This window comes from Toxorhynchites rutilus, chromosome 2, assembly GCF_029784135.1.
Source record: "Toxorhynchites rutilus septentrionalis strain SRP chromosome 2, ASM2978413v1, whole genome shotgun sequence".
In the NCBI taxonomy this organism is placed as follows: Eukaryota; Metazoa; Arthropoda; class Insecta; order Diptera; family Culicidae; genus Toxorhynchites; species Toxorhynchites rutilus.
The window spans coordinates 317,746,913-317,757,751 of record NC_073745.1 but is presented as its reverse complement, the minus strand read 5'-3'; the positions used below and the strand labels follow the sequence as shown (position 1 = coordinate 317,757,751).

Below are 10,839 nucleotides of genomic sequence, written 5' to 3'. Positions count from 1 at the left end.
AATTTTTTCTTTGATTTCAGAAATAGTATTCTAATGTCTACTATGTTTGGATTCTAGAGCAACTTGATCGAAGTTTGACTTTTGTCAGCAATTGTAATTACTTTTTTCACAATTAGAGTGCTGAGAACATCAGTCGTCTAAAACTAAGACGCAAGCGGAAAACTTTTCGTCTCAATCTAAGTCATACGAAGTCAATTGAGGGGCTTAGAATGCAAGGGGTGTAAGTGACTTGATCGATTTCTCTTCGTCTACTTTTTCTTTGATTAATAACTCAACTGCAAAAACGTTCCAATTTGAGTTTGCTACAGAATCCGATAGATGAGGTTCTGACCTATCTTCCACATTGTCAAATACAGCTGAGAATGAGTTCATTTTACATGAAAAAAACTTGCAACCTTTTTTCCCATGCACTGTCAAATGTTTATCCGTCAAAGGAACAAAAGATTGTGTGACTCTGACTTTGTTCGTTTACGTTTTTGGTGGACGTAACGAGAAGTGAAATTGAATTGAATTTAAGTTTAGAACACTTCAAAAATACTGAAATTTCAGTTTCTGTTTAAATGTCGGGCCCTTTAATCAATGCTAGCGTTCAAAATCATAATTGAACGCTAGCATTGATTTAGGAAAAAAAACTAGTTCGTTCATTTCATTTGCTTATTTTTACTTTTAATAACCACACTTTTTCTATGTAGTGGATTATTATAAGAAAAGTAACATACATAAAATCTTCCCACCTTTCATTTTCCATCTCGGTAAAAAGCACCCTACTTGCACTTGCCTTTTTCTCTCTCCGATTGTCTACATTTTAGTTGCTGGATAGACAATCGAAGAGAGAGAAAGTGAAAATAAATTTATTTCACACGCGAGCAATAAAAACAAATGCTACTTCGCACAATTTCAATTCACGACGAAAATCATTCAATAGGAATCATCCGCATTGGAAAAAAAGCAAAGGGGTCTGTGCATGTAGGCACATACGAGAGCATGACGTAGGACTGTGAATAATTGCTTTTGAATTGCACAATCTCATTTTATATTCCGAATAGTTTCCCTCAAAATATCCGTTTGGTAGAAAAGAATCCGGAACCATCAAGTATTAATGATGTCACAGGAGGATATTAAAAACAGCCATTCCACCTCCGTTACCTCGTCGTATCCTTGGTGCTACACTACCAGAAGAACGCATTTTATTGTGCGTGTTTCACCAAAGTCTGGCTGTTGATGAACAGAAGTTTGATTTGTCTAGATTTTTTATATCGACGTTTTCATTATTTGCATTTGAGATTTTTGTTTGAAGATTTCAAATATTTGGGCGATGCGGTAACAGATACATTTCATGATGAAAAGCGAAGGGCAAGCTCTTTCCAACATGGCGTCAAGCAACATTTCCGGTGACTTCATATTGTTTGCATTTTCTGTACTGAATCCAATCAAATTACTTCGATAATATCCAGCAATGAAACATCTTTCTCATACAAAATCCTCAAATTTGTTTTAGTAACCTAGATCATAAGAACAATCTTTCACGAACAATTTACGATCCTTTCTATAGCTATACCAACCATGTTCATTCAGTTTGGGTAACTAGAGCGAATTATTTCTTGCATGATAAGTCTGTCGATTCATTCGCTCTTTGGGTTGTTCATCCCCCAGAAATTTGTAATCATAATGATGCTTTAGTTTGACCAATTTTCAACACAAATGAAGCAATTTCCTCAATTTCTGTAGTCAATTTGTTATGCGAGGCTACTCAAGCACACAGTTCAAGTTCGGCCATTACAACTTTGAATTACCTGTGCTTCCAACTTTGATGTCTTGTAGTCGCTGATGTCGGTTATAGCATGATTCAATAGATCTTTCAAGACACAGTGAAAGTTTATGATCTAATTACAAAAAGGCAGTTCTTGGCGTATTTGGAGGTATTTTTTCTACCTTTTTGATAATGCTACTTGGAAGTTGGAGTTGCATTCAACATATTATTTGTGGAGTTATGGAACGATGCGAGTGGTGAGTAAAATTGTTCTAATAAAGCCTTTATTTGTAATTTACACCATGAAATTGATAGATAGATTTCTTATTTCATAGTATACTGTAGAATGTTATGTGTCTTATATTCACAATTTCATAACATGACCCCCTGCATAGAATTCAAAGACGTAGACCTTTATCAAAAGGTTCTAAGCTATTAACCGCAGCACTAATCAATTGATGAAACGAATGAACAAAAGCTGACAGTAAACTGGAACGAGATCAGACAACAAACGGGGACCAGACAACTGTCATACTCGGACCATCTACTGAATGATCAATTCTAAATAATAGCTGAAAATACTTCTACACAAAGTAAACACCCTTGGATATATGCTAACACCATCATTCCCGATCGTATTGTGTGATTTCATACCATTTACGGTATCTTTTTAGCCGTTTTTAGTGAACAAGAAATTTCCATTTTAGGATTCTAAATAGTATCAGAGCACAACATCAGATTTCCGCCGGTAAGAACCTTTAGCCCAATACCCATATCGTAGAGATTTTCTATCATTTTTGGGCATATAGTGCCGTCATCCGCGACCCGAAAGTCGTAAAAAGATTCCACTCATCACTTATTTTCACTCATTTTCAATATTATGTTTTATTTATTATGTACATTAATGACATGCGACGAGTTTTACGATTTTGTGATATTAATCTTTTTGCAGATGATACTGTATTATTCATTGCAGTTAATGATTTAAACCAGGTCGCGTCACATTTAAATGGAGATTTGCATTCTTTAAGTAGATGGTTGAAGTATAAGCAATTAAAATTGAACATAAGTAAAACGAAATACATGGTAATCTCGCGAAATCGTTCAAATGAAAACGTCTCTATTGTTATTGATGATGAGACGATTGATCGCGTTCGGGAAATTAAATATCTTGGCGTGATTATTGATGACAAACTCAAGTTCAACACTCACATTGACAATGTCATCAAGAAAATTGCCAAGAAGTATGTAATCTTATGCCGATTGAAAAACGATTTAACTATATGCAGCAAAATACAGCTATACAAATCAATCATCTCTCCTCATTTAGACTTTTGCTCTTCCATTTTATTTCTGGCCAATGAAACACAAATATCGAGATTACAGCGTTTGCAAAATAAAATAATGCGGTTGATACTAAAATGTAACAGATTCACTTCCTCATCTTTAATGTTGGACGCTCTGCAATGGTTATCCGTGAAGCAAAGGATTGTTTATTTAACTATGGTGTTCATTTTCAAAGTAGTTAAAGGTTTGCTGCCTCGATATTTGTGTGATCGAGTTGAAAGAGGAAGTGACTTTCACAGTTATAACACAAGAAACGCGAATGAATTGAGAACACCCAATTTCTTGACATGTGCTTCACAAAATTCGTTGTATTTCAAAGGTATAAATGTGTTCAACTCGATGCCAAGGCATATTAAACGTGCAACAACACTTACAGAATTTAAGAGGCACTGTATTTCACACGTGAAAGCTGTGTTTCATTAACAGCCGACCGATATATTTTTAAATTTTATGACGAAGATTGTTACTGACGAAGTTTTATACGAACGGATAATTTAATGTGGAATTTTTTTTTTGCAGTTTGTTTTTAATATTTTCAATTAACCTGACGAAGTTTTTTTTGAACGGATTATATTTTGCAAACTACTTAATTTTTTAAATTATCTTTTTTTTAATTTGTATTTATGTCCTCTCTATTATGTCCGTCATGATCCTGGTGATGATGGACTATTTTTATTTTTATTTTGTTGTTTTATATTATTAAAAAAAAATTAAAAAAAAGTTAAAAAAAATAAAAGTAGTCTACATAAGTTTGAGCGTCGCGCGCGTAACACAGATATAAAGGATATTAAATTGAAAGTTTTCTAAGTGCCGGTCTAGAAATTTTTCGTTAAGGAAATTTTCTCGATTTCTCTGGATGAGGATATTCATAGTCAATCCAATACAAGGCTGGCGGTTGGGCTTGTGCTCTGGTGGACCACTCGGCTGCAAGGGCCTCGTCGGGACCGTATCGGCTCTGTTGCGGACATGACCGAGTATTGGCTTGTCATTTGACATTGCAATTTTTTTTAACTTATATCTGTAATTAAAATCAGTTCGTTTTTTTTTTGTTTGCCTAACTGATTTCAATGCTGAAAAAAAATTACCAAATTATCTTTTAGATAACTCGTCTTGCTCAAATCTCTGTAGGGGAAGGAGGCGGGACCATCATCATCATATCATATATAATTGGGGGTGTACGTCATTTGGGAGCAAATTTGTTGCAAAAAGTTGGCGGAAAAATAAATTTAAATGATATTTTTTTATATACGAAATACTGAAGCTAAAAAAGCTTGATCAAAATTAACTGTTTGTGTATCATATTCACTCCCTCAACTTCATTGAAACCAACGAATTTTCTTTATTTTAGCGATGCTAAGATTACATTTTTAAGGCTCTCGATGTCGATGTGTTGATGTGGGAATAAAGAATTTCACCGAAAATGCTACTGCTTTCGAGGATTCAGAATACGATCACCCTCTAGGCCTTTTTATCACTTAAGCAAATAAGCAGGGCTCGGAAAAGTCCTATTCAACTGAGGATAGTCAGGGGACTATGAAGAAATCCGCCTTCGCATTCAATTGGAAATGAGTTTTGGTCTTTCAGCAGTTTCTCCGTCAGCATGACTCAACAGTCATTCGTTAAGTAGCTATCTCACTCTGCGACTCGACTATCTCATTTCATTCTTCCCCGTCAATTTGGACTTCATTGCATATTGAAGTGACTCACCCCAAAAAGAAATTCGTTTTTCTCTCTCATGTATCACGTATACATGTATCGATATTTGAGTTCAACGTGGTTTGACTTACCGTACAGGTGAGCTAGATTTTTTTTGTATCGTACACGAACATTACTCACACATGAGGGGCTTAGAATGAAAGGGATGTAAGTGATTTGATCGATTTCTTTTCTTCAACTTTATCTTTAGTTAATAACTCAACTACAAAAACGTTCAATTTGAGTTTGCTATAGAATCCGATAGAAGAGGCTCTGACCTATCTTCCACATTGTCAATGAGTTTGCAGCTAAGTTATGACCAAAAGGGAGAGTCAATGTAGAGAAATCGATGATGTCACTTACACCCCTTTCATTTTGAGCCCCTCACATATAAAATGGTGTGCAGTGTTGTGTTCAGAAACTCTGACAAATTTGTGAGTTTTGTTGATATAACCCCGTTTCTCTGTATGTTTTTTTTTTACAATATTGAACTCGGAGATAAAGTGAACAAAAAATTTGTTTAGAATTCCTCCCAAACTGCATGCTATATTGCACGTTATTCACTAATACTAACGTGAGCACTTTTATAGCATACCTGGTAACTAGTTTGAGTTCACGGTGGGTAATCCATGGAAACGTTCATTAATGGTGTAACTACTTTTTGTATCAGAAATCAAGTTTTCGTTTCACTTTATATGGACGTAAAAATAAGATTGTGTACGCGGGTAATGAGATTCGTTGCGGGGCGAGTAGTGTGGACAGAAGTCAGGTTGAGTGAAGAGGCAGCTTTATATTCATCCGTCACGTCAATTGGAATAACTTTTTGCTAGAATAGTTCATCAGTCATCCTCGCTCTTACACGCTCGTCAATTCAAGTCATGTTGACGGTGAATGCCGAAGTAGTACTAGTCGAAGCGAAGTAGCTGAGAGGAGAGTCGAGTTTTCAATTTTTCATCTTCGAAGTTTTCGGGCCTTGGAAATAAGTCACAAGTAAATTCTACAACAAACAGTTGGGAGATTCCATTCTACACCATTAAACCGCAAGTATTTGTAACATTGTTTTGTCTTCTAATGGAAGTTCTTTATACTAGATATATGTATATTTTTTTTACACAGAGACTACTTGTATTGTTTGCAGTGATTTGAAAATTGGGTCTCAGCGAAAAACTGGAATTAACACGAGAGCACTTCCATGTTATGTCTTTTGACGTCTTTCGAGGAAAATTATCGAAATAACAGAGTATCGATCAACTTGCTTCCACTTTTGTCAATGAAGCACCACACAAGGTAACAATATGCCTGCAGGCTTTCCGATCCGATCTAACCTCCATCAATATTTTGCCACATTACACGGTCAATATCGCCATCAACCCGGGACAACGAAAGTATCCGCGATAACTAGTGACGACATTCGAGTTTGGGTTCTAAACTATTCTCCGTCAGATTAAAAGGCTCAAAGGCAATTTTGAATTGGTAAAATTTGAATGAAAATTTCTACTTGGCATTGTTTAATTACTTGAACCACGTAGTCCTAACCCTAACTTAATCTTTTTCCTCTGAATTTTCCGATATTCGAAGTAAAACTTATCATTATAATACAAATTCAATTTCAGACACAATTTTCTCCCCACTTGCAGAAAAAAAGTGATTTGTATTCACATAGAATACTAATTTGATTCGAAAAGTTAATTTTCATTCATTATTTACACTTTTTTTCGTTTTTCCTTCTCAAAAACACATTATAATACTCGCTTCACAAATACAGGCTGTTCTTTTCAGTTTCAGTGATGCCAGTTTTTTTTTAGTTTGCGAAAATATTCGTTCTTTTTGAAAAAGTGGATAATTCGCCATACGAACTGATTGCGAGCGAACTGTTTGGGAACGAATGTTATGCAGCTGAACTGAATACATTTGGGAAGTGGATTGCGTTGGACGGAACGGAGGAATATAACTAAACACTCGAGGAAAGCTAAAAGAGATAAGGATATTGCCATTCACAAGTAAAATGTATGTAACGCGTGACTTATTTTGTTACTGTATGCTCAATTTTGAATCTAAAATTATGATTGGTTTCATCATTGCACTCAAATTTTCTCGACAAAGCTCGATTTGATGCATTTTTTATTTCAATTCATGCGTAATATTTATATACTATCTGTTTATTAGAAAACATCCAGAGAAAGCTGGAACTATTCAATAATTGGGTAAACAAGAAAACTTCTAGTGGGAAAGCAAATTAAAAAAAAATTTTTTTCGTTGTTTTGGCCTATTGTGTGTACGTGTTATCGTGATAACCATTACCGGGATGTTTGTGAAAATTTGGAAACTGCCGATTGAGAGATTCGAAAGGGTACAAAGGGTACTGAAATGCATGAATACTAATTCGCGATATCAAGAAGTACCTACGGTTTTATTCAGCCAGCTACAATCCACTCCTAAATCCACTTGTTCATTATCCTTTCATTTCCGTATAAATAAGCATGTTTTTCGACAATGTTTCTGGAATGTCAACTGAACTAAATTTTTAAATTCAAACCTTTGATATCTCGTAACAATCAATCCCGTCCTCGAGAAAGGACACTAGGTTCAATCGTTCAATTGTATGCCTTCATTGAGAAAAAATACAAATATGATTAAATTCAAAAATATTAATATTTCATTTTTTTCTCTTCATTCCAGGTGGGTTCGAATTCTGCACAAAATGTTTGAATCAGAAATGTTATTAATGGTAAATAATCAAATAATGTAGATAAGTATCTTGTTGAGAAAGGTCAACCACGAATTACGTTTTTCTTCATACTGTAGTTACTGCTGGATCATGAATTCTGCAACAATAAAACTTGCGCAAAATGTGGGTTATGGCCATACAAGATAACTAACTGAATTTTTGGGTAAAAAAAATCAATAACTTTAAGAAGGATTAAGATATTGACTAGTTCTGAATCGCAAAATGTTGAAATTGATAAGCTCTAAATGTCGTACGAAGACAGCTTTGATGTAGAATTTGAAATATAAAAAAAAAATATATAAAAAAAAGCAAAAAAAAAACGTTTTTCCATGGTCACCCTAATGCAACTTAAAAAAAGGCGCTATATCGGTTATTTTAAAAATAGAAGAAAGCTTTGTTCTACAAAGTTGTTTTAAATGATTGGGGCTACAACATTGTTAAACTATGTTTATCTATATCTATAAAGATAAGAAAGTTAGATTTTTTATTTCATCGACAATTTTAGTCACCATATTTTTGATAACATCAAAATGAGCACTCTACCATATGTAACAACTTTGTTGAAGACAATTTTTGTCTAAAGAACAAATATCTCGCACAAAGTTGTTTTTGGCGCTTTCTATCTAAGTTGCCTTAAGGTAACCTTGAAAAAACGGGTTTTTTAGCTTTATTTTTTATATTTCAAATTCTATATCAAAACTATCTTCGTACGACTTTTAAAGCTTATTAATACCAATATTTTGCGATGTAGAACTTGTCAATAACTTAATCCTACTTAAAGTTATTGATGTTTTTTCACCCAAAAACTCACGATTCCAATTTTAATTTACTTAAACACAAAAAATAACATATTTTTGCTAATCACGTATTATTTAGAGTGAAATTTGTTCTTCTAAATTCCTTCAACAAACTTTGTTTATGTTTGCCCCAGAATAAATGACAAACAAATGAAAACAGCGTGTTTTTTGGGAAAAAATATCAATAACTTTGAGTGAAGTTGAGGTCCAAAATACGTATTTTTAGCGTTACGTAATTTTTGCACGACGCCCAAGTACATTCGAGGGAACTTTGGAGATAATAGATTAAAACCATCTTCCGAGATCATTTCTCTATTGATTCAGCCAACTGATCAATGCCTATTATCGGCAAATTGAGGATAATTCATAGCACGTATCGACGCACAATGTGAGCTTACGCCCATGTGGAAAGCGAGAGCAGTCGAAAAAACATACCCATTTTAATCGTAAAAATGTTAAACTTTTTTAATATGTTTTCCGTTCGTGTTTCAATCAAAAATTGCTGGATAAATTTCCTGTCTAATGATAAATAACACAACATATGTCTCAATAACGATTTTGAGTAATATGCGTTTGAAAACTCTTAATGAATCGTTACATTTTTCATAGAGTGACCCTCCTATATAGAAATCAATAACATAGTCCTATGTCAAAATTTGCATTACTTTTTTTTTGCGTCAGTTGGAACTTTCGGAAGTTCTTGTATGTCTATAACATTGCAGACCGAACGACCATAAACATTTGCCACATCTGCCATTAGCCATTCTCTGTTTTTGGTAGATCCGGACACTGAAGCTGTCCGGGTACAGAGGACTCATAAACCGGTTACATTCAGCATTCAGAGATCACTCAAACCAGCCCAGAGAGAACTTGTGGACGATTTTTCCGCTAAAAGCAAACAAAACGGTCGCCTCATTACTGCACTTAATGTTCCACCTTATTGAAAAGAGAACCGTTTATATATCATTAAAGACCCTTAATTACTTTGCAATTAGCTGCGTGGCGTGAACAGATCGTGCTCGCAGTGTGAGCACGAGAAACTCAAAACAAATCGTTGACAGCGGCAGCAGCAAGTATGCCCCTCTGACAGCTGTCGTAAACAAGACCGGTGGTTCTATTGTTGGAATAATGGGACAACTCTTTGTTTTACAAGATGTCATTCCGTTCAACCGGGAGGGGACCTCAGATGGTGTTGATGAATGCGGGTAGTAGATTTCATTGACCGGAGCCAATTAATCATTTGTGACGGAGTTGGTTCGATGGGGAAAAGATAGTTCCGAAGAACACGATTGTGAGCAAGCGGCTCTAACCATGAGGAAGCTTTGAAAGCTTTCAACGGCTGTGATGTTTTCTAGTCATGAAAGATTAGTGCTCTCCGATAAGACGATGTGTGATTAAGATAACATCGTTTACCGCACTATTCACGAGTATAGCATGTTTTCGCTAATAGTGACATTGTGGAACAACCCTTGAAACTGAGACATTGGTACCTCAAGTGCAACGTGATTGTTCTAATTGCCGTCATATGACAAATCTGTACGGCGAAAAACATGAACCAGAATAATGATCTCATTGTACATACCTGAATATAAATGAATAAACTAACACGCCATTGTCTCAACTCTGCGAACAATCGAGAAGATTAAAAATCGAGCCTCATACTTATTCAATGCGCGCGGCAATAGCGTCATTACATTGGGAGCGCGTTACCGCGGCGCGGCTGTTAAATATTCGATTTCTACTCACGGCTGGTGTTGCCAGGCTCATTTTGGGTTAATCCTTAGATTTTATTTTTTTTGGAATACATAAAATTATAAGTCATATTTCGCATAAATAATTAAATCGACTTTACCAATTTGTATAAAATAAAATTTCATTTTTATCACGTTTTTTGAAACATGGAAAATAATATGAACAGTTCAATCGTCGTTGAATTATTGCACAAAGCATGATATTTAAGCAGAAAAAGTATTCATGTCGCCTATGGTGTGTGGTTTGTGGCGTGTGCTACGTTTTTCTCTTGCAAGCCCCTCATACAATTTTCATTAGCTCGGAATCAATAACTATGAGTCACTCTGAGCGACTTTTTCTTGCATGACCTATGCCGTTTTCCAGTTTGAACTGTGACAGAGGAAGTGGTGGAGTATTTTATTTCATTAAATGTTGAAGTTTCATTTCATGATCGGTGATTGTTCAGGATCGTCACAGCTGCAGAATCCAGTTCCGATTAGGCCAACTAATCGCAATGCGAATATCGATTGTTTCGTTCAAACTGCACACTTACACCAAGAACACTACGCACTGTAATCTTATAACTAGAAATAAATATTCAGTCGTTATCAATAGTCCAATCTATCCAGACGTGTTTATTCAATCTGCAAACGAAACGATTTTGTGTGAATTTGGTCCGTCGATGACCAAGTGATCGTTGAAGTGGTGAGTCACTGCCAATCCTGTAGGGTCCGCCAAGCCATATCCTGGCACTCTTGAGCCGTTGCCTCAACAGTGATATATTTTTTGTG

The 10,839-nt window shown here is 35.3% G+C and overlaps 1 protein-coding gene across 1 annotated transcript in view; it reads right to left on the bottom strand.

Moving 5' to 3' along the window:
- LOC129765584 (sodium channel protein Nach-like) overlaps positions 1-10,031 on the bottom strand; it is a 36,931-nt gene extending 26,900 nt beyond the window's left edge. Inside the window, exon 1 of the mRNA XM_055765993.1 lies at positions 9,900-10,031. The gene's annotated coding sequence lies outside the window, so the exon portion shown is untranslated. The remainder of the gene's footprint in view (positions 1-9,899) is intronic.
- Between the last annotated feature and the right edge of the window lie 808 nt (positions 10,032-10,839).